General features: G+C 43.8%; 1 long non-coding RNA gene across 1 annotated transcript; it reads left to right on the top strand.

Annotated features, from left to right (window-relative positions):
- Positions 1-12,254: 12,254 nt before the first annotated feature.
- LOC138687783 (uncharacterized) lies at positions 12,255-24,851 on the top strand. The gene is made up of 3 exons (XR_011326902.1): positions 12,255-12,331; positions 16,825-16,884; positions 23,481-24,851. It is a non-coding gene; the product is annotated as an uncharacterized lncRNA (long non-coding RNA).
- The last annotated feature ends 82 nt before the right edge of the window (positions 24,852-24,933 follow it).

Raw genomic sequence — 24,933 nt, forward strand, 5'->3', positions numbered from 1 at the left:
GGTTTCAGGAAAATGAGCAGCCAAAAGGAGAGAAGTCCCACTGGCGTCCCCACCAAGAGAAGGGCTGCAGCGTGACATCCACCCAAATTGGACACTACCTGGGAGGGAGAAATTATGAATGCCTCTCTCCCCAGGAAAAGGTCACATCCCATTTAGATACTAGAGAATCCAACCCTGAGGAAACAAGGCCTCATTAGTGTCATTGCCCGAGGACCTACTTAATTAAAGGACAACAGAGTTGAGAGCATTGTTATGTAGGCCTTTGTTCCTTACACCTGGTCATTTCCATTGATGTAAAATGTCATCTTTCTGATCTGGTAGCATTTTGCACCCACTTTAGACAAGTGTTCCTGACCAGCCGAGGAGGTGCAGAGCAGGGAAGAATCCGACCTTTATTGCCGAGGTAATTATAGCCTCACCTAACCGTCAGGCGGAGGGTGTACACCTCTATTAGCCAGTGCTCCCACAAAGAGAACAAAGGCTGGCTGGAAAGTGGGAGCCACCCAGGGAGCATCCCTGTGTCCAGCTCCACCACTCTGGGGTGGCAGACATGCTGGGGAGGTCACGGCCACAAGCTGCCGCATCGCCCAGTCTCCTCCTTGTTTTCCTGGTTTAAAATCCAGCTTGACTTAGCGATACTGGTGAAGGCTATGAGATGGGGAGACTAAAACGAGGAACTGTACCATAACGGAGGAAATCAGCTCTCAGTTAAAATGCTAAAGGAAGTAGGGGGTAGCTTTCAAAGCTTGTCTCAGCAACTAGCCTAATTCTGTTTTCAAAAGCCACCGTTGAGTGCTTTTGAAAATCTTATCCTAGATGCTTGGTTCAAAGACCTTAACCAAAGATATTTTTTTTTCTCTATCTGCTATACGAAAGCTAAATATAAACTGACGTTATTGAACAAAACCCTGACAAAACCCCTGTTGCAGGTCTAGAAAAATCTTTACTCAGAAAATCAAATTATAGGAGACCAGCTTCTAAAGTGTCCTTCAGTTTTGGACGCCTCTTGTTTTGTGTACACAATTTGGCATACAAAACCCCATTATTTCTAACAGCAAAATTTGCTTTCCATTCTTTTTATCTTCTGCTGTTTGCCTTTTGTCTTCCTGCCCTCAGAAAATCAGGACCTGAGTGTCTCCGGATAGGTAGCTAAAGTTGCTTTTGAAAATGTGGATTAGTCTATTTTACCCATAGAAGTATGTGCGTATGTGTGGCTGCTGTTTGTCTGAAGAGCGTCTTAATGACTTTTCCGCTGATTGCCTGTGGGACCACAGGCAAGTCATAAAGCTAGCCTGTGCCTCAGTTTACCTACTGCAACTTCATTAATGCTAACCTACCTCACGAGGTGTTGTAATGTTTAATATATTATGTGCTCTGTAATCCTTGGATTAAATGTATTATGTAAGTGAAAAGCACCCATTTGATGTGTATGTAAATGCTGCAGTATTATAGGTAGGAGGGTCATTTGGGTGTAAGTGTAATACAAGCGCTGGCAAAAGGCAAAAGGAATTCCATTGTATTGACTTATTTTTAAAGAGCTTTTTATTTACTGAAATGCTCTGGACACCCAGAAAGAGAGACATTCCTCACTAAGCAGCTCTGCTGTTTCATCTGTCTTGAAGTGCTTTGATAAATGGATTGAAACTTGTCGGCTTTTCCTGTAGTTTCTGAGACTCCCTCTGGAAACTCTGTTGAAATGTTATTATTGTAACTTCTTAGAGCGCTACTTAATGAATTGTAACAGATATCCCTGCGAGTCCCGCAGACGCCGCAAGGACTGTGCTTCCTCTCCTTCCCGCAGCAGAAGTGAACCAGTGCCATGGAAACCCATGGCCGCAGAGCTCGCGTCCTCTTCCGCCAAGAGCAGTTGGTCTCTCGCCAGGGAAAATCCTTCTCACCTTCGTGAGGCTTCAGCCCGAGCCTTGTGTCCCAGCTGGGTGACCGGTGGGGCTTCAGTGATATTGCACGTAACCAGGTGTTGTCCCTTAGGTTAGAGATTAATTTTGTCTTTTAAGAAGAAACCTTAGGAAGGGTGACAAATTAGCATGGGTTTAAGTTGGGGTTGGTTGATCTCCTCTGTCTCTAGGATGAGATATTTTGGCTTGCCTGCAGTGCCCGAGCCACCCTGAAGCTCCAACTGGTGACTGGGGTGCCTGCGGACAGTCTGAACTCGTGCTGCCCACAGGTCCCACCTGCCCTCAGAGCAGCCTTTCCTCAGGCAACAGTTACCTGGTGTTACCACACGGACAGATGAGATGGATGGAGCGGTAAGCGTAGCACCTCTTCTGAAGCACAGGAATGACCCAGCAGGGCCATTAGAACTGCCTGAGGAAATCTGCTGAGAGTGTGGTTAGAGGTGCCTGGCAGGGACACATATGTAGCGTGGAGCTGCAGTGGAGCTAGAAGGTGGAAAGAAGTCAACCATCTTGGCGTCACCTTGGACCCCAGAAATGTCCTACCCTCTTGCATCCCACAGTGGAGCAATGGGATGCCATGGTGACTTCTTGTTTCCTACCTCCAAGCTGTTCAAAGGAATCTTGCTCTTCCTCTGCTCTCTCTGAAGAAGGGGGAGTATGTGACTGGTGATATGCTGGTTGGGTAGCTTGGTTGTGCTGGGTAGGCTCGAAGATCCTTGTCCTGATGCAATGGTCACTTGAGAGTTTTAAAAGTTTTTTGGTGCTTGGGGGTTTTTTGGTTTTTTCATCTCACTGGGTTTCAGTTCTCCTTGGTTTTGTAAGAATATGAAACTGAGCTATTGCTACTCGGGTTGTCACGAAGCGTGACATGGCGAAATGCACAACCCCAGCAGCATTCACAGCGATGCCCCTCGCCCTGCGTGTCAGGTGCCTGCAGTAGATAGCGCTGGCCATCTCCAGCTTGAAAACCAAGAGCGTGCCTTCCCCTTGCCTCCAAATATGAACTCGGGCCATCCTGAGTGAGGTACTCGGGAAGGCAGGAGGGGAATTGTGGGGGAGCTCCTGGTCAGTGTGGTGTTGGAGCAGAACTACGAGGCGGCTGGGTAGGGGTCACCTCTCCACAGCGAGGCCTTGGAGGGGCCTCCATTATGCTCGGCACATTGAGGCCATGTTTGATTTTTCTCAGCCTTTTATTTCACTTTTTATTAACATTTTGCATATTAAAATTTGTGTAGGCAGCCAGAAGAGAGCAGCATCTACACAATACTCGACACAATGGAGAGGATTAGGAATCAGTGGCTCAATTCTTTGGGACATGAACTGGGGGGGTGTGGGGGTGGTAAAGTGTCCTTCCTTTACACTTCATTTTAAAAGTACTTCTAATTTCTTTCTGTGTATCCTCACTAAAATACGATCTATGTCCAATACTGATTTGCGGTCTCAGCTGATAGTGTCAAAAAATTAAATAAAGCCAGGGATACCTTGGTCCTTTTGTTGAGCTGTTCACATTTGCTTTTAAAGTTTCTTCCCTCTTCTCAACCAGCCCAAACCTATCAGTGTGCATACCGAGGTACAGTGATGCCAAAATAAGAAATTATCCTCAAAATAATGACTAGTGATTTGGGATTTTTCTGGTATTTCAGCTGTCCTTGCATGAAATTCCTCCAATATTTTGATTCACAGTAGGAATGCTCTGGAAATGAAACCTACTAAAGTTGCCTCTGTTTATTCCTCCCAAAGTGAAATTATCCATGTCCTCTTGTCCCATGTGAGATCCTGGAGGAAACTGTCTACGCACATACATTGACACATCTTTGGTGCATTCCATACGAGCCAGTGAAATTACACCAGAAATATGAATTTAGCCCACACAGCATGTGCACGCTGTGCTGTCTGTACAGGGCACACACACACACACACATGCCCCAGCCATTGAAATTTCAGAATAAACCATTCAAGACACTGCTGTGTGATTCACTTCATGACTGTGTGCTGTATACATTCCTCAGAAACAAATGGGTATTCTGTGAATTTTACCGCTTTGCAAAAATATTTGACATGGGTTTAGTTGGTTTTAGTATTGAGGTTTTTGAAATCTCAGTAATTGTCATGATTGCTGTGTGTAATAGAAATTAGAAGGAAACCTGGGTTTTGGCTTTGAAGCTACCTACTTCTAAGAGTACATTTTTTTAAGTTTTGTCTTTAAGGTGTTTCTTCATGCCCCAGCTAAACTTTCCCCAGATTACGTGTTAGCTCTGATAGCTGTTCTATAGTTAGATTTTAATCAGCCTCAGTACACAGTAATGTTAAACACTGAAAGAGCTACTAATTAATCGCCTTTCTGTATGTAACAGAGAGATAAATATCCATCCCGGAGGAATTGTAATTTCATGGTTTCTAATGATGGTTAGATTACATTATCTGGATCACTTAGGCTGTGGGTGTCATAAAAAATGCTCAAAGTCATTTATATTCAGTTTAATTTTTTTTTTAACTTTGTAAGCCTGAGAAAATAATGCAGTGTTAGCAAGTCTGTTTCATATTTTAGTTAAATATACCTTTGTTGCACTGACTGAATGGATTCAGATGACAGTGACAAACTCAGTTCTTTTCTATTTAACATGCACCCTCTGCAATCAAATTAACAATGTACAAATCTTCATCGGGCTTCTGCAGAAGAGTCTGTTGAGTTCCTTGGCATTGTTGAGCTTTGGGGAAAGGTTTTCTTTTTGGATGTCCCTTTGCAATAAGTGTTTTCTGCTAATTCTTGTATGTTCTGTAAAGTCTCAGTCATCTTGAACCAAGAATTAACTGGACTTTTGGGTTGTATCAGGCTGTGGCTCAAATAAAGTAATACAGTCCGACAGCAGTGCAAACCTCTCATTTTCCCCTCCCCACTTCTAACTGATTGGGGTCCATGCGCAACTTCTGCACCTGCACATCTGCATCCACGACACACTTAAATTTGGTAGCTACAAGAATACAAAAAAAAAAAAAAAAATCCTACTCCATGTGTATATTGTAATAGCTAATAGTTGCATATTTTGAAGTTATACTCATTCATATTTAAAAGGCTGAGGCTTCTTTGAACTGCTGTGTTGGAGGGGGAAGTTAATTGTTTCTGAATGAGGATGATACTCCCTTTCCATATCAATTATGTGTACTGCTCCAAATTATCAATAATGCTCATTTCCAATCTCCATCGTTTGCAGTCTCGCAGCAGGCAAGTGTGCTTGCAGAAAGTTGCCTGGGCTCCAGGGCTGCAGCCCCTTTCCACATCTGCCGGGAGCCAGAGGCGGGAGGGAACCCCAGAGGAGCAAGGTGAGATAAAGAAATGTGATATATTTCCAAGAGAGAGTTTGTCATCAGTTAGCTAAAATTGCTTCTGAAGTTTTGCTGGCAACTGTTTTACATGTCTGACTTAGTGACGAAGGAACTATACTATCTTAATAGAGAACTCCAGAACTTCAGAAAGGTTTCTCCTTGTTTGAATGCACAGCACAATGAATTTGTACCCACAGAGCATTCACCACTTACATTTCAAAACCTACAGCACACTAAACGTGAAACTTTTGTTCAAATTTCAAGGATTTTGATAGCCCAAGTGAATAGACACTGCCTATTGATTTTTCCCTTACAATGACTCTTGGATAACCTATTTTCTCATTTATTTTTAACGACAGCTCATGAGATTTTACAGCAATTCTGCCCAACCTCCTAATATCAAAATCCCTCCTTGACCCTGAAAATTGTAATTCTGCTATAGATCACAGCTGCTGAATATTACCTTTTACTAAGCTGGTTAAATAAAATATGTCCAAATCACTAGATCCCACAGGCCATGACTGCAATTCTAATTATACAGGGTCTGTATTTCTGCTCTACTGTACAGAAAAGCACAGCTCTCTCTGAGTCCACACCAAAGTGTGGGAATCCAGAATATTGGTTCTAGTTTTGAATTTTAAAAAAAAAAAAAAAAAAAGTTACACTGCTCTTCAATGATTTTCCTGTAAAACTTTTACAAGGGAACCAAACCCTTTTGATGTGTTCCATACAATAAAATGCTGTGTAAGTCTGGAGGACAGAAGCATGTGGCGAGAATTTTCTTGTGACTGGGGGATGGGTGTATTTGATGTGTACCCATTTCAAAATCAAAAAAAAAAAAAAAAAAAGGAAAAAAAAGTCTCGCACTACTCTTAGGCTGCATATTCTGCACAATGGCTCGGGAAACCAATGTAAGGAAACTAATTCTGGCCATTAAACATATCCTTTCCCCTCCCACTGCTTATTCAAAGAGTGATCACATGCTCCCTGCTGCAAGTTACACCATTATAGAATTTAGATATGGAAGAAACCTATTAGATTAGCCGTTCCACCTACTGATGTGGGATTGTTCCCTGGAGAACCTTATTCATTAGTGGATCACAGCCTAACCTTGTGGGCACACTGTGCCAAGACCATCTTGGTTTTGTTCTGCTTTTTCCCCCCAGTCCTTTTCCTCCGGTGCTAAGAGAGCGGCTGAGGGGGTGGTTTGGTGAGGAGCATGATGGAGAAGATGGGATTCTTTAGTTTCGCGGTCAGACTGGTGGTTTGGATGCTTGAGTGTGTACGTATGTCTGTGGATGGTTAATCTGTGTACTTTTTTTTAATTAGCATCCAAGTACAGAGGGCTAGATGGGGATGGGGGTGGTCTTATTCAACGTAATTCACTGTAAGATCTTCCGGAGCCCAGTGGTCTCCTACAGCAAATTACCTTCATGGCTTGCCCTGATTCTGCAGTGTCCTCAGATCTAGTCTCCATTTTGCTTTATGCTTTCACTTTTTTGTGAGCAGATGGAGCCAAACTTTTAATTGCCAGGGAAGGCAGCTTGGCATTTTGCTGCTTTTCCAGGACAGAAAGTTTTTATTTCAGTTATTCTATGGTCCAATCCCTTAAAACTCTGAGCTTTCCAGGGCAGCTGTGGGTGCTTGGCACACCTTACAGTTATTCCTGGTATTGGGGCACTTTCAGCTGGGTTTTGTGCTCCAAACTTTTCCTCTCAGAGCTCCATCTGCCCCTTCTGACCTGGCAGCTTTTCTTATCCAGAATCCCTGGGAGGACCTCAGCGCCAGCCCGTTCTCTGGGGTCAGCCACTCGTGATTTAATAGCCCGATTCAAACCCACTATCGAAGCACCTCGAGTCTGTCACTTTAGGCAACCTTCTTTGCTTCGCCACGTGGGAGCTGCCGGATCTCCTTTCTTCTGGCCCCTGCGGGTATGAGCCCTGCACCACGCTGCAGCTACGCCTGTCCTCCACCGGCCACCCAGGCGTGGACTACCTCCTCCAGGGCTCTGCGAGGTCCCCAGAGATGAAACCAAGGTCCAGAGAGGTCTGTCTGCAAGCAGACATCTGCTGACCCCGCCGCGGACCAACAGGAGTCCTGCAGAGCCCAGAGCAGGTACAGGGAGCCGTCGCCGCACAGGAGACCCTGCTTACTTTGGGGATGCACCCCCCTTCGTCTGAGGACCCGGTCCGCAGAGCTTCCCTTCGGGTGGCCGAGACTGGGAAGAGTGTGAGAAAGGGAGGGGAGCAAAGGCGACGGCTTCCATCCTGCAGTTTCAAAGTTCTGGTTTCCACCCTCAGAATATAATAAATGGCTGCTGAGTTACTTGACATGGAGCTAAAGTCTGTAGGGTGAATTTTCAGAGCAACGCACAGGAAATTATATGCACAATTACTGTTGTTAACAGAGCCTGGGCATGTAACTCCCTGCACAGCAGGCTGGAAATCTTCCCCATGCATGTTTAATGGGGTTTGGGTTGCTACATTCCTAGGGCTGTGTCCCTTTTCTAATGCCTAGTGTCCTGGATGAAACAAAGGAAGTAATGAATGTAAAAGAGATTTTATTTTGCTATTAAAATAATATTCTCTTGATCTGCAGTCTCACTCTAATGCCAAAGAACTTCTTGCCTCACTCTGTGATCCCTTAACCTTTCTGTTCTGTGAGAAAAAAAGGGGGAAAAAAATCACAGGTTTATTTATTTATTTTTTTCTTCTTCTAAATGTGTTCCACATAACCTGCTCATCGATGTTCATACAAATGAGTATATACGTGTTCGTACAGGCAGCACAGTTATTCTAGCGATGGATGTTGTTGAAATAAGTATAGCTCATAGCACAGAAAATATTCATCTAAATTTTAATGTGCAAATGCTTCTGTGTAAATAATACATTTGCACATCTTCATAGGAAAATGAATTGTATGTGCCATTTCACTAATCAGGCATGTATTTAAAATGTCTCCCTGGTCAGGAGGTTATTAATGTGGTATTTAAACTTCAGTACATTGTACACTAGGAAGGGTCTGTGAATTTGGGATTGTTGTCTTTTGCTTCCATGCTGTTTATTTAGTTTTATGTACCATAATTGTTTTCCTCTCCCCCGAAGAAGGTTATCATCTCCTGCACCTAGATCAAGTCAAATGGATGTTAATTATCTTCAATAAAAATTAAATTACTCCTCTAAACTAACAGTTTTGCAGCTAAAAGGAGCTTATATTTACAGCTGTGCCATCTTATTGATTGAAATTTTCTTCTACGCACATTATGCTTGACTCTCCAGCTTTCTGCAAGGTCTGAAGGCAGAAAGCAAGGTGCTGTAAACTGAGACTAGAAACACCAAAGTAAAAACACACACACATCAAATATATATATGTATAAAAATACATCAAATACATATACAAGTTTCTAAAAGGTTTCAATCATTCTAAAATTGCACATGATTGCTCTTCGGCTCCCCAAAATGCTTTCATCTAAGAGCAGAAAAAAGTGTAGCTTTCTCAAGTTTTAAAAGCATTGTTGGGGCATGTCTAATAGATTTGTCTAACTCTGTATGTCTTGATACATGCAGCATGGTTGATTGTATTCTCCTTAGCATAGATCTTGAAACTGTAAATAAATTTTTGAAGTAAATGGTCACTTGATAATTGCTTAATGAAGTATCACACACCAGCAGTTTTGAATTTAAAAAAAAGTTCAAAACTACCGTGTGGTGTCTTTTTTTACTGGAAATGGGCTTTTACTTTTAAACTTCTGTTATATTTGGAGAGAAGTAATCCCACGGAAAATGATACCAGTACTAATAGGGAACATATTATCTTTCATGTGGGTATTTTTTTCATGTTTAAGGTTTCTTTGTTATTATCTCGGTAGCAAGACTCTCCACACAGTCTTAGGCAGAAAATCAAAATATGCCTTAAAGCAATAATCTTTTAATAAGTATCAAATGTCTTTCAATGAGATAAAAGAATTCTGTAGCATGCTTATGCACACACACACACACACTTACTTCACCATTAATCTTATTTTATACCTTTTCAACAACATTTCGGGGAATTTTTTTTATTTTTTTTTAACCAAGACTAAACCGTCCTTACAAATTTTAGATAATTAAATTTCTAAATGCTGCTAAAAACTTTGTTAAAATTGGTCTCTCCACTTGTTGGGGCTTCTTGTTCAGAGAACTTTAGGAGATGGGAGCATCTCCTGTGGCCTCATCATTTCCATTGGCCAAAACAGGGGTGTTGCTCCAAATGTCTTTAGGACACCAACATGGAGAACTAAGTCTTTTTGCATTGGTTTTTCAGGAGTGCAGGGTGGAGTGTACGCACACAGCCAAATTTCAGGTGGGTAAAGCTGAGGTCTTTCAGAGGAGGTGCAAGGAGCCTACATCACTCCGCAAATGGCCACAGAGGGACACCGGGCTTCACCATCCAGGCCCAGACTTGCCCTACGCAACTTTAGGTTCTTACTCAGGGAAACTAAGTTAGCAGGTTAGCGATCTGAGGTGCCTTCTATAGGCAGGAAGGATACACAGGCAAGATCCCTAAAATTAGATTGGGGAAATGCCCTGCCAGTCTCCTGCCAAGGAGCGGGCACGGTTACCCTGCGGGTGAAAGCTGAGGAAGTCTGGAACAGGGTCAACCTTCTCCTTTGCTAATCAGGGGAAAGAATATTGCGGGCTCTTAACTCGCATCCAGCCTTAGATTTCAACCTATTTGTTGAGAGAAGAACAATATTTATCTGCGTCCGACATTGAAACGCGATGGGTACGTCTCAGCCCCGCTGCTTCTCTGTGGCTGGCACACAAAGTGCGGCGCTCTCGTGGTGCTGTTGGAGTGCGCCTGCTTTGTGCTCAGTCTCTCCTCCTCGTGGTGAGAGGCTGGAGTATTTCTACCCAACAGAAGATAAGCATGGAGGAGAGGAGGTGCTGCACTGCAGAATACACAGCTGCCGTATTCTCCGATGACTTAAATGGGGCCTTGAGGGAGCGAAGTGGGAAAAAGTTGGGGGTTTTTGTAAAATGGTGCTTCTTGCACCTTGGCTTCAGTGACAACAAGCCGCAAGTTGCCTACATGCCACAGGTTAGGTTGTCAAAGTTATTCTCTTTCCTAATGCTCCTTATGACAAATACTCCTAATTGCTTCTTACTTTCATACTTTCCCGTGCCTCCTGGCTAAGACATGCGCCCGTAGCCTTTATGGTTCGTCCTTTCGAAGCTTGGCCTCAGTTGTGCCTACCTGTGTTTTCTGCTTCTTACTAGCTTGAGCATCCGCTCCCCGTCTCCCCATCCCTCTGTGCCTGCAGAGCCACACGCAGGCACCCGCCAGCTGCTTCGGAGACGGAGCTCTTCGTGCCTTTACCGACAGCCGAGCGGCACGTTGCCCCGTGTTTGCTACACCTGGGGCATAAAGATGCAAAACTTCCTTCTCTTTGAATAACGCAAAAAGCATGCATGCCACATTGAATCTGAAAACAGATATGCTATCACCAGCTACTTAGGGGAAAATGCAGTGAAAGGAAAAAGAAAATGAAACCAAATGTGGTTTGTCTCTTATGGAGATGGGTCTACCTCCTGAGCCAGACCTCCCTTAACATACATGGTGGTGCTAATTTGAGTTGCGAACTCATGATTACTTTTTTAAGAAATCTACGTATTAGTGTTGCAAGAAGGAGACTTCGAAAGCCTTTTAAGTATCTTTCTCATTAATTTACTTAATCCTCTGATCTTGCCTTCTTTTAAGTTAAGTTGTTTATTTTTAAAAGAAAGACAAAAGTGAGCTGGAAAGCTTTGTTACCAAAAGAAAGGCTTTAAAAACTGTATGTGATACAAAGTAATTAACAGAATATAAATACAGGTGTAAATAGTACACAAACACACAGAGTCGGTGTCCTGGGAGAGCTTCCTCCACCGGCTTTAAAGGGAAGCAGTGGACAGGGTAGCAGAGTGCAGGAGGCAGACCTCTACTTCAGCCATAGTAAAACTTTGCTTTCTACATGTTTATTGTCTTTCTTCAATATTTTTAAATGCTGCAAGACACCCAAATAAAAGTTTTTTGTAGTGGAGAAGGTGGAACCAAATTCCATATCTGATGGGAACTTCAAAATTTTCACATTATTTTTTGTTCTGAGGTGTTCTATGAACAATTTCTAAAGCAACCTGAGATTTCAGATTCCTGCACTTCAGGATGCTCAGCTTGGGATGTGTAAAGAGATTTCTTTTCCAGAAAGTAAGTTGCTCAGCTATCTCTGGAAATCAGGTCCCCTCCACCATGCTCAGCTCCCAGAAAAACCCCACCAGAGGCACCCAAAACCATTCTTCACTTTTAAAGATTTTGTTCAGCTAACCGGGACAGGGCAGGCCTGAATTTTGGATGAAAGAAAACTTCGATGAGCGGGGAAGTTATTCCCCAGGGACTATATCCTCAGTGATACTATGAGCCAGCAACCCCCATAGCTTTCAGCGTCTCATGATCAGACTGGATGTCTTTTGCCCGAGGCTGAAAATCTCTTCCTCTCTAAAACCAAAGAAACGTTGGCTGTGAGTTATGACTAGTAATAGAGTCCATTTGTGGTGAGGTGGGGGGAAGGGGAGATGATGATGGACCCAGAATCGTAAGATATTATGTGCTCGGCTTATTTCCACATAACCAGGGAGGACTGCCCTGGTCTGGGTGGTTCACTGCTCTTGAAACTAAGAGAGCACAGGGGACAGCAAAGGGAGAACAAACAAGCAAATTATCTGTAAGTAGTCTGCATTCTTTATATGTGGCATAATTGAAATGTAGCAGGTTGAAGGATAAACTCAGAGAGCTACACTGTCTAAAAGGCCTCTGGAAGAAAAATCGAGATTGCTAGGGTGAAGCGCTGTCAGGAAAACAAACCCGAACGAGCATATTGGCAAAACAGAGTGGGAAGATATCCAAGTGCCTGCTCAGAGCATCAGCACCCAACTCCTTTCACCGGCGGAGTAAGAGGGCAGCAGCACGGCGGTGCTGACGAGGGTGTCAGACGCTCATCCGCGGTCAACTCTCACCAGCGTGTCTGGGTGAACTGCTGAGTGAAAACGTTCCAAATTCGGAGGCCTGGGGAGGGGGTAAGTTGTGTTTGGCTGGACTCTAATTGCATCCTTGCATTACTATGCAATTAATTGCTGCCATGGTCTGCTCGAGAGGAGGGAGCGTGCCAGCTCCATTCCTGGGCAGCCCCGGAGGCTGGAGGAGCTCATGGCTCTCGCTCCGGGGGGTGACCTGCTCAGATGGCTCTGTGGCTCCGCTGCCAGCCCTGCTGGCAATACCGGTCTTCCCAGGATGATGTGCTTTCCTCCTGTGGTGTGGTTCTCTTAGCAGGCTTTAAAAGTTTGAGAAATCACATAGAAAATGTAGGGCAGAGAGAACACATCGATTTCCACTGATTTCACATATCTTAGGAAAGAGATGACTAGAGAAAAATGCGAGCACAGTTTTCCATAGCATTTTGTATGGCTGCTTTCAATGCATACCTCAAAAGGAGGCAGTGTCTTGCGGAAAATACATAATTCTGTCAAGCTACAGAGGGGAAAAGAAGAATAATTTTGCTCTTGCTTTACAGATCACTATAGTTCTGATGTCAAGAATAGCATAGTAAAGTAGCACAAGTTCCTGAATTAAAGGAAAAGCAGTGTTTAACCCCCAAATTGGGATGTGCTCCTCATTTCTAATGTGTCCCTCACTAAATCCTTGCCTCTAGGGGAGAGGTGGTAAGGAGGAGGACAGATTTATAACTCCCAGTGTCTGGGATTGCCAGTGTTGGCCTCAGCTTCATCAGCTGATATCACAGGGGTCTGGGGTACAAAGAATGGGGGCAGAAGAAGGAGGCAAACGAGAAGCTCCCCGTGGGCCCCAGCATTGGGTAATAAGTCAATCCTTTGCAAACTTGCCTTGTTTAACCCTAAACGGGGCACAGCCAAGAGCAGCACAGGGTGCTGGTGCAGCGAGGGCAGCAAAGAGCACTGCTGGCCAGTCTGCAGGGAGGGAACTCAACGGCAGCAGCATCAAGGATTTTTTTCTGGGCTTTCCTGAAGTCCCAGGTGTGGGCTGGCTCCCAGATTCCTGCAGCAGATTCCTTTTATTTCTGGCCATCTTCCCAGTCTCCAGGGAGCAGCTGCAGCACATGACAGTTTTTCCGAAGCATGTGAGTGGCAGACAGCCCTTGGCCAGCCCAGAGGAGCATGCAGCCTCTGCCAGAGCACATCTGGGTATAAACTGAGAGAGTAAGCCTGGTGTGGATGTCTGCGTTTCATCTGGAAGCCCCACCAAGGGCAAGAGGAGCTCAAGGTCCTTGCACCTTGGAGTTCCTCTGTCCTGGGCACCTGGCAGCTGGTGCCACCTTGTGCTGCAGCTAAGTGGTCTGTGACTCACAGAATCATAGAATCATTTAGGGTGGAAAAGACCTTTAAGAAAGATCATTGAGTCCAACCATGAAGAACGTGTGTGGCCTGACTCCAGTTGTTCATTGCTTCCTCTGTCTAGCAGAGCCCACTTTGGGTTTATGGGCAAAGGTACCGAGGGAGGACAAGCAGATGGATGAGGGGCATGTCTGGTTCCAGGAGCTGTTTTGCACCTTGGTGATTTTTTAATATTTATTTTTCTTACAGATAAGACATTTGCAAAAATATAATGCCATGCTGAATAGAACAACTGTGTGTATGTCACCTCGCTGTATGTGACTGGACACACAAAAAAAGCAAGGTTCCCTGGTTGTATTGGGTGGTAACAGCTGGCACGCAATCTCTTCATGTGAACCTAAAAATACTTGTAGATCAGGGCTCAGAAAGAAAAGATTCTTTTTCCCAGTCAAGCCTTTTTGTCAAGAAGTAGAGGAAAAGGTTTTCTTTGTTCTAGTGGTTAAATTACTGCACACAGAAAGTCACCACAGTGAAGCATCTTCCTCATCATTACAGCCCGAGGCACAGAGAGGATCCAGTCCAGCCCTTTGGGAAGATGCTGGTGACAGTGGGTTTTTAGCAGGGATTTATGTCCCCTGGAACAAATACACTGAGTCCTGCTAGTTGAACAGCTCAACAAGTTATCACCCACAACCTGCCTGAGAACTGAAGTGTCTTGCAATGGCTTTGCAAAGTTAACACAGGTTTGAAATGATGAGGAAAAGTGTGTCTGGCCTATTTTAACTTTTTTATTTGGGGACCCTTTTTTTAGCTATTTTTCCTTCTGCGTTTTCACCTGGTCCCATAAACGAGCCGGGCACATGTTTAGATTTGACCCATTCAGCTGTCTTATAATATCTAAGTCCCTTCCCATATGATGAATAGCCAGGGCTGGCGTGCTGTTCTGCCTCGTCGCCCCTTTTGGAGCACAACCTTTGCAAGGGAGTTGAGGCGGGGTAGAGTCTGGTTTGTCAGGGAAGTGATTATCTTAGGTTTTGCTTTATGAAAAAGAAAGGAGGAGAACGAGAAGGCACTGGATGTTATCGCTCCCCTCCCTGCCCGCTGCTGGTGGGCTTCGCACCTCCTTACAAACCGCACGTGACTCAGCCCCAGCAAACTCCAGAAGCTGGAGTCCTTCAATCAGTGCGATCCTTCCCCTTTTGTACCTTCTTCAGAAGACACACACACAGCCCAGCCAGGGACTGTGTGTCCAGAAGGGCTGATCTGGGCATCTCTCCAGAGGCAAGGCCAAGTTACGCTTTAGGGACGGAAGGCAATAAAGACTAAACAGTGTTTACCTTATGTTTCTCATTCACAGCCTGCCTTAAATCATTTGTAACAGGGGCGGGGGGTGGGGGGAAGGGGGATGATACTGGAATTGTGTTCAGCCCAAATGCCAAGAAGTGCTTTCGCCTTCCCTGGAGATGAGCTCCGTGGAGCCCTGCAGGGTGTGATCTCTTATTTGGTAATGTGAACACAAGGAGCAGAAGCATAGGCAACCAGCACAGCAATAGCATTAGATCAGGGGATTTGGACTTCTCTATGGTCCCACACCCAAGTCAGGAACAAAAAAAACCACAAGCATACATTCGCAGATGTGCACGTGCATGTGCTCACAAAAGCTATTTTGATTGAAAAAAAAAGGAGAGGAATCGCCGTTTCTATCAAATGATCCACTTCTCAGGAAAGCAGCAGTGTGCTGCAAGTGCTGGGACCACAGAACCAGACTTTCTGTGGGAGCCTGCATGAGGTCTCTCATTTGGACTCTCTTTTATTGCAGTGGTGAAATGAAAGTAGGTGCGCCGCTCCCAAGCAGGGCATTGAAGTACTCCTCTTGCATAAAGAATTGTTAAAAAATAACCCACAGGCTAAGATCCAAACTATATTACTTTGCACAACTAGATCTGCCAGCATTGCCTTGACTCTGGTTCTGAGACAGCTTTTGCGTGTGGCTACACATGTGTTCATGAGAGTGCTGTGCAGAATAAACAGGTAACCGCCTTCTCTACCACACTTTTGAAGCAATTTATTTAAAAGCTAATACGTAAACCCCAGCAACAGATGACAAAAAGAAAAGTAAAATCACCTTAAGGAACTTGCCAGTTTGACCATTTAGGAGTCTGAATGGGTATTGATTTGAGGTGAATATTCTAAAGTTTGCATTACCCTTTGAAAAGTGCTAATGTAGTTCTTGTCACTTTAAATTAACTTTAGGTAAGAGGGACTGACAGAAACATGAAGATGTGTGAACTATATTTGACTGATATTCTGTCAAATATTGCATGGGGTTATGATCCACAACTTTTCCCATCTGCTGCTCAAACCTGAATCCTTGAATGCACAATGGATTAATTACCATATTTTGTTCTGATTTCACTTAGTAGTATAAAAGACTGTGAATGTTAAATGTACCCTTACCTGCCTTCTTTTTCTAAGGGTAGGGTATATGAGGAGGGGGAGGGGGGGATTCTTTAGCAATTTTTCACACCCCCATATAATGATTTGCTAAGTGCACTTCTTCTCAAATAATTACATTACCAGAAGTTAACCAGACTAACACAGCACTCAGAATTTCATTCAGTCCTTTCTTTGTGAGAATTTTTTTCCCCATCAGTAATAAAAGCAATGAGCACTGATGTAGCATGTTCCATCCGCTGCACTTTACAAGCAGCAGTATAATTATGTGAGGCTTTTCCATTCGGTATCACCGCAGAACGATACGGTATGGAGCAGTGGAGGTCAACACTTTCGACTGATGTTGTTTCCTAGAAGGCCTGACATTGATTCCCCAGTACCACCTGCCCATCCCAACAACTCAGGCTGACGCTTGGTAAACTAGCCTGCCCCTTTCTGCAGCTGGACATCCAGAAAGCTGTATGTCTTAAATTAAAGGGCCCTTTAAAAATAGGGGCAGTATTAACTTGCCAAAAATCCCCTAGTGTTTCAGTGACAAAACTCAGAAGACTTCAGTAAAAAATCTTTTTTCTTCTTACCTCCTTTTCTCCCAGTACTTTTTCGATGAGCTGAGTTATCCTGACTTCCAGCTGAAGGAAATAATGTCCACTTTAGTTGATATACTGGAGAAGTAAACCCTGGTAATAGCCAGTTCCTTCACTTCGCAGTGTCCTTAACCCATGTATCTCTTGAGTATTTTTTTCTTTCAGAGGACAGTGCATGTTGCAGTGACATCCTGGGTTACATTCTGGCACCACACCGCTTAACAGGTAAGAAACATTTATATGTCTGTCTTGTTGACTCTCATATGCCTGTGTCCAGTGCGGTTATCCAGAAATAAGCAAGCTCAATGATGATGTGAAAGGAAGATTGAACATATGAGGTTAGGCAGACTTGTAAGATAGAGTAACAAACCCATCTCTTGTCACAATGAGGTCCCTTCTGGAAGAACTTCATAATGATACACTTGGGAGCAACTGTGCACCCAGTCCAGTCTTTTATATGTTTTGTCAGTTTTTGGAGATTTAAGAATAACATTGCCTTTCTCCAGTACTAGAATATTATGTAGATTCCCTCAGACATATCCATAGCCATTCCCCTGTACATTTTTTTCAGTAATTTTTTTATGTCATTATTCTTCCTTCAGTCCTTTTCTTATGAAATCTCCAAGCCTTGATTTGGGGATTCTTTGCTCCTAGTTTCTTTCTGTGATTACCAAAAGTGGGGCACAGCAAGGCAAACTCCTACATAGGAAACACCTCTATTCTGTTTGAGAGAAGTGTCTGCTACGAAGGTGCGGGCTTGTCCTTCATATCTAGTAACCTTTAATTCCTGAGGATTGAAGAGAATGGAGAAGATATTATGTGAGCCCAATGAGGGAAAGAAATGGGACTTGAGGTATGCTTGGAATATATTAACAAGTTCTCACTCTTTGGCTGGAAATTAGTCCTCAGACTGAATGCATTCCTATCCTCTTGCAATAGCATGTAGGTAAATGGCTACCAATATTAGCAAGCACATAGCTGCTAGCTACAGGACAGCTAAAGGGATCAATAACCTTTCAAACTGTGCTAAGAAGCACTCTGCTGATGATGCCATTCGGCACCAGCAAATGTTCAGGTGGGATTTTGGAAAACACTCATCATTAAGCTCACTCTGCTTCTGTTAAGTCAATCCCACTGAAAACTGGTGCCTTAAACTCTCTGCTGGGGAGTCAAAGGAGGAGACTTCTGTCTTAGTGCCGCCTTTTGTTTTCTCTTCATCTAACTAGCACCTGGCCCAGTTTAATAATCTTTGTTCTAAGTGTTGTAAGGTCATTAGCAAAAATTTCATGGGGACAAGGGATGCCACATTAGACCTCTATTTGGGCAATCTATTCTAAAAGGAAAAGGTATGATGTTTCTTTAGACCATCTTGCAAGTGACATAAAGATTAATGAGGGATAGACAAATGCCCTTGCTCCAAAGTCAGCAAAAAAATAGACGGTTCTGTTTAAACTTTTCAAAATGAATTACAGTCAGGTGCTGACTATCAAGAAAAGAAATGAAATCTGAGTTGAAGAGTCTGGAATAATTCTCTGGGTCTTCCCCCAAACCTGTCACTCTTTTCTATGGATATGAATATTAAGGGGTATCAGAACCTGCAAATCCACACGTCCTGAGCTTGAGGCAAGTTGGGGACTCAAAAAAAGAGCACTTAGGAGCTGCAAAGGTAGTTGGATATTTAGAAAATACTGGTATTTCAACCTGATTAATGGATGCAGAAGGGGAAAAATATTTGGATTTTTATACCTTTTTTAAAAAGTCTAGATTTACCTCCTGGAGCTAATAGAAGAAAGGGCAAAAGAAAGATCTCCTCTGCTGCAAACATCTTTATACATATGATAAAGGCTAATTACTGGAAGTTACAAACACAGATTTTTATTTTAGCAAGGCAATTCAGGTCCATTTGAATTGTTTAGACAAGGTAACTTAATATTATATTCACGTGGAAAGAGGTCAGAACAGTTTCAGAAATGTTTAGTGGGGCAAATCAGAGGCAGGTAAGAATGAAAAACCAAGTAACGATCCGTTGTTGCTGCTTATTTTTGAAGCAAACCATGGAACACTGTAGACCAGCTCCCTGCTATGTTACAGAATATGTTCTACAGGTTTGGCTTTTTTTTAACCTTAGTTTTAACTAACTTTATAGTGGTTGTATATGTACAAAGCCCTGGTGTTACTCAGGATATACACTACCAGCAAGTTTCAAGTGATTAGGTCTCTTCTTTAAGGTGGAGTTAACATGTATTCTTCTATCTGCCAATAGATACGGTTAAGTGCTGTACTGTTTGGAAAATGCATTTTTAGCTGTCCTTATGTTGTAAAATATTTGTTAGCATCATATTTTCAAATTAACAATTGTTTTCTTTTTTTAAAAAAAAAGCCAGCATTGTTGAATTCCATTTTCAAAGTACAAGTTATCACTGGAAAAAAAAGATTATTCTCAGTTTAGTAAACTCTTAGGCAGCAACGAATGACCCAGCCGGCCCAAGACCACGCATGCAAGTTTATACACAGAGAGCGAAACCAATAAATGCTCCCATAAATGACTTTGGAGAGAATTCCGAATATTTCTTTCCTTCCCTTCCTCTCTTGCCTCACAAAAGCAGTGTGCATCCTGACAAAAGAGAAACCACAGAATGTGCAGAATGTCAACAAGATCCTGGGGTCTGATTCCCACTGGTTTTACTGGGCTCAGAGCTGGGTACTTACTGCCCAGAGGACTAGACAATAGGTTCATTCCTTCTCCCGAAGAAGCAGAAAATGAGGCATTTCCTTTGCATGTTCCCCTGGCCCATCGCGGGACACGCAAAGCGTTTAGAGAGCAACACTCACTGCTCACCCGCTGCGATACTCATGCTGAATCACTGTGCACTGGCTACTCGCACTGCGTGCTCATTTAAACTTCACAGTCACATGAACATTCATGAAACCGATTGGATACAGGTGGTTTTTGCATTGGAAACATGTGAAAACATGTGTTTTCTATGTTGTTTTTTATATGGAGGCTTGTGTCCAGCAACCTAATTATTTTTATTTAAGTATTACATCACTCTTGCTAGCACAAGCAAAGTGCCAGCACCTGCTCTTTACTGGGCTCTGTAATGTTTTTTCTGTCCTCACCTATCTTCCAAAATGAAGGGGGACTATTTTCACTCCAAAGGAATTTACTGCGTGGTCTCCATCTGTGCCGCAACAGAGGAGACATGAGCCAATATAAAACTCAGTTCTTTGGCTATTGAGGTTGACTGTAGTAACTCACACCGCTGTGCTCAGAGCATCCATCTTAAGTCCCCTAAAGACATCCAAGAAGGAGCTGTTGCACTTATGCAACTACAAACCTTTTTATACCTTTCAACAGGGCTTTCTCCAGATGAGCTAACAGTCCCTCCTCTTTTAAAAAATCTATGAAGGTAGGAATGATGCTTTTTGTCAACAGCTTGTAGAGAGAGAAATCTTAGAGGTAAAACAAAATGCTTTCCATTAGATGTTCTCCTGGTTTTCTGCAGCCACATTATTATTTGGAAGATCTCTCATATGACGTCAGAAGACAAGGAGGAGTTTGTGACCTTATTCCTGCAACACCTGCCAGAGAACCCCAGACCTGACTCACAAGGTAGGGCAGAACTGTTGAGTAACACGCAGTTCGCATGAAGGACTACAGAGGGAAATTGAACTATAACATGTAGAAAGACCCACCCAGCCCCTCAGTTTCCATTCTTCCTTTTCTGAATAGCACTGTGTCTACCATAATTCTGTTCTTCTACCTGCAGTTGCTCTGCAGTGTGCACCAGGCTCCCTCCTGTACCAACCCTTACAGCCTTGTCCCATACCCTGCCCTTGCTCCCAGCGACTCTTGCATTCATGCCAGTAACTTGTCTGCCCCTGAGCTTCCTTCCATGTCTTCCTTCAGTTTTTCAGTCATGTTCCAGATCACCAAAACCTGAGTTGGCCATCTACCAAGAGGATAATTTCTCATCAGCTGTCAGGCTTGTCTCTTTGTAGGATCTCTTCAGTCCCTCCTAGATAGATGTTGGTTCTCTTCATGCGCCACTCTCTCTCAGTGTGACCATTATCTCCTCTCTCCTGTTACAAGGTTGTTGCCAGTCTCCTGCTCTGAATCACGCCAAGATCCTCTGCCCTGATCTCATGCTTCAAACTTTTTCTGGTGGAAATCCTGTGACCAGGCTGACTTCCTCCATAACAAATCCATTCTGTCTTTGCTCAGCTCTGATTTTCACAAACTGAACAACTATTGCTCCTACATGAGGACACCCTGACAACTGTAATCTAACTCCCTCTGGAAACTGGTTTCATTTATATAAATTTTTTCTCACATAGGACTTCACCTTTTCTGGTTTAGCTTCCACCTGTAACAATCAGTCTAAACATCTGTCAGTGTGCCTATTGACATCATCTCTTATTTCACCTTCAACCTCTTCGATCTGTCAAGTGCCTCCAATGCGGATAACCAGATCCCTCAGCTTCGTGTAAGCCTATGCTTGTTTTCCCTCTCTCTCTCCTCCTTCTGTGTCTTGTTCTTGAGCGACTTCATCAGCATTTGATTTCAGCTACCATCTTTGGTTCTCTGATCCCTCTTTCTACTGTGCTTTGTTTCCTTCTATCCAAGTTAAAGTCTCATCGTGTCTCTGTGATATCTCTTTATGGTGTCCAATGTTCAGCACAAGTTGGACTTGTGCTGGACTGCTCTCTCGTAATCCCTTGCATCCAAGTTATCTTTGTTGACCCTTTCTGCATAACTTCTCTGAGATATTCTTCTCCCAACTAATTTGCTTGTTGAAGCTCTTCTCATCTGCTTGCAACACCCCTTTCTCTCATCTAACCCTCTCTATCTCCTCTCATACTTACTCTGAATGGTGCTCATTTTTCATCACATGAATCACATCGGCTTTCTTTTGGCCTTCCTCCACCACCTCTCCTTATCTATTGTAGCAAGTAGCAGCAGCTTGGCTCTGCCTTCAGCACCCTTCAAGGCTTCTTCCCCCTCCACCCATTTCCTGTTGTTCATTTCCTCAAAACCAGCTCTTGTTCCAGTTGGACCAAGATGTCCATGTCCATAGCTGTGCTTCCATGCCAGATACCCACAGTTCTTGAGAAGAGCTCTGCGCGCATGCTGCAAAGCTGCTGAGCTGTTCTCCTTCAAAAATCTCCCTTAGAGCTCTCCTTTGACAGGATGACCACTGAAAACTCAACTGCGCTGATGCCACTGTCCATCCCATTGACAGTCTCTTTCCCTGTATTTCTACATTTCTCTGTAGCTGTCTCTTGACTCTGAACTGGAAACTCTTTTCTTTATCGTTATTCTCTGCTTGTGCAGAGCCCTTCACTGTGGGCTCCTAGTCCATGACTCCAGTGGATATGTCGATGCACTCAAGTAATAGGGAACATGAATACTGCAATCAAGCCAAAGCTCTTGGAAATCTTTGTGAGTCAGGGTGTTCAGGACCTGAACCTAGCTCCAGCCACAAATTTTTCAATTGGCCTGCAACTCTGCAAAAGCTTTGTGTAAAGCTCATATTGGAACATCCCTGAAATTAAGGGGTGGTGTTGGAATCTGCATCCAAATTTCACAGCTGTAGGTCACCTCTCAAACATGGATATTTGGAAGATGGTGAGGACTGTGCTGTAAGCAGCTACATCGGCGATGAGATATTGCCGCTGTTTTTTGCTGTCTGTGTTTTTGAAATACTTGCTACAAGGACAGCTGTGAGGCAGATGCCGTTCTGAGTTCAGATGTGGAATGTTACAGGGTCACTCTGCTTACCTTATCATAAAAGAGCACGCGTTTTTGTGCTCTTCATGTACTGGAAAACAAATCCATGACAAATACTGTATTGTGTGCAAGGGCTGGGAGGGGGGGAGAAGAAGGGAAGGGTATCTCGTCCTTAGGGGCTGCTGGTGCTAGGCACCACAAAAGAAAGCCCTGTTTGTCAGCCACACTTAGAGATACAGGCCCCAGCGTGAGGCACCTGCAGCAGCTTAAGGATGGCTCCGTGGGTGAGTAGCTGTGTGCCAGGGACTAGGGTGTCTTGCCTGCCACGCAGAGCCAGGAGGAGTGGTGGAGCTGGACTATCGCCGCAGGGGAATCCGGGGGTACACAGCCTGAAGACTTGGGGGGAGGAATCCTCAGATGCTTTTAAAGGATTTCTGCAAGAGGCAGAATGTAGTGTGGTCCTAGCCTTTGGTCTGTATCGCTACACACACGAAAGAAGATATGTCCTGAACTGGTGACGGGGGATCGTTGCATTACAGGACATCGATGCTGGTGTTGCCAGCTGGGCAAAGGGAGGGTTTGAATATGGAAACTGGATCTTGAGTATAGAGGGAGTAGAAGGTGCTCAGAGATGGAATAAGGACCAATGGAGAGGAGCTGACACTTGGGGTGCATGATGGGAGACCAGATGATAAAAAGCAAGTGGGTTTGAAGCCTCATGAGATGTGGCAGGAGGTGGCAAAACTAGAAAGTGGTGAGGATTCCTGAACAAGGAAATCTGGGCTGGAAGGTGGGAGCCTGTGCGGGGCCGGGATCTGCTGGCAGGGCAGCTGGGCTGCCAGGGCTGCTGTGGCTGCGTGACGGGGGTGTAAATGACGGTGTGGATGGCATGGGGAGGAAAGGCTGGTAGCAGGGCCAAAGCTAGGTCAGGGAGAGGGGGAGAGAGGCAGAAAAGGAGGGGGGGGGTGAAAAAGCCAGAAAGAAGAGATGCAGAGAATTTTTCTCCGCCTGGCTCTTTTCTACACCATGAATAAGCTTTCAAGCCTGAAGAAAACCTTTGCCTTTTACTTCTCTGTGTCTTTCTTCCCAGTGTCCCCGTGTCTTGGAAAATTGGGTTGAGCTATGTGAGGGAGGATAAGAGCGACAGGATGGAAGAAGTCTTACAGCACTGGAATCCCACCAACTTGTCTGGGCAGCTGTTACTACTGATTATGTATGCTGTATTCATGCATGCTACATTTCCCATGTTAGCTGCATGGTTTGGAGCCTGCAGTTGCAGACAAAGGTTTTGGGCTGTGTTCTTTCAACTTACTGGCCTGTGCAGTTTGTTACAGGAACAGCTACAGATTCCAAGGCACACAAACAACGAGAAACAGTGAAAATGGAGACTCATACCTGCTTGCTTGTCTGCCTAATATATCTGTCTACTCTTTGTACTTATATAGTTTCCTTCATGGTAGGGTCTCTGCACCTGTATAAGTTGAACGCTGAACATATTTGGCACAGGCATGAATATGGAAACATTGCCCACCGCCACATTTGTGCACACAGTTGCCAAGACAAATACAGGGTTGAATCCTGCTGCTATTCAATGCACAGAACTCCTATTAGGAGTCAATGAAAGTTCTGCATAAATAATCAATGGAAAGATTTGACCTCTTTCAAAATGGAGCACTCTGTGGTACAAATTGCACTACCTTTGTTGTGCACAAAAGACAAACCCCATATTTTTTCCTGACTATCCCTTTTTGCTAGCATGCCCTTTGGAATGTGCTTTTTCACCCCACTGTATCTAACTAGCATCGTGAGATTGTTTTCAGTAAAGGCGCAGTAAAACCATCCAGGGTGGGGGTGCCTGGTTGGCTTTTTAAACACACTTATAAATATTATTGCTGATTATTCACATGTGAGCTCTCCGCATGGTATATTTTAAACTATATTAGAAAAATTCAGAAATAAAATAAAGGTGTTATTAAAGGTGTGGGGATAGTATTGCTATACCTACAGGTAAAAATCACTGTCTGAAATCACCTCAGAGGGATGTGGACTGAAAGCAACTGCTAGTTTGGCTGGTGGTTTAGAGGATGTTCTATTGCTGAGCTACTAAATAAATCCCCTTTTGCCCTGCACTGCCTCCAGCAAGCCCTTAGCCTTCCCCACTCTGTCTTCCCCACACTGTTTCTCTATTTTTCCTCATAATCTCAGCCCTGATTCTCTTTTTCCCATTCTTCTGAATGTTGAAGTCATGACCTTTGTGGTTTATAGGCCACAAGAGACTGAGCTAAATGTGTTAGCACAGAGTCAAAACAAGTAATAGCTGGCCAATTAAATTAATAATCCATATTGTTACAATGTTTAACCACGGCTGTTTCCTCAGTGGTCTGTTTAAATCACAGCCAAGTCCTGACCTATTAAAATGAATAACTGGAATTATGAGAAACTCCATTTAATAAACACAGCAAGGAACGCCACACAATCGGTATGAAATATTTATTACCACTTTAAGCAGCAGCTAGTTGAGATTTAAGATTGGATTAATGAAG

This window comes from Haliaeetus albicilla, chromosome 11 (assembly GCF_947461875.1).
Source record: "Haliaeetus albicilla chromosome 11, bHalAlb1.1, whole genome shotgun sequence".
In the NCBI taxonomy this organism is placed as follows: Eukaryota; Metazoa; Chordata; class Aves; order Accipitriformes; family Accipitridae; genus Haliaeetus; species Haliaeetus albicilla.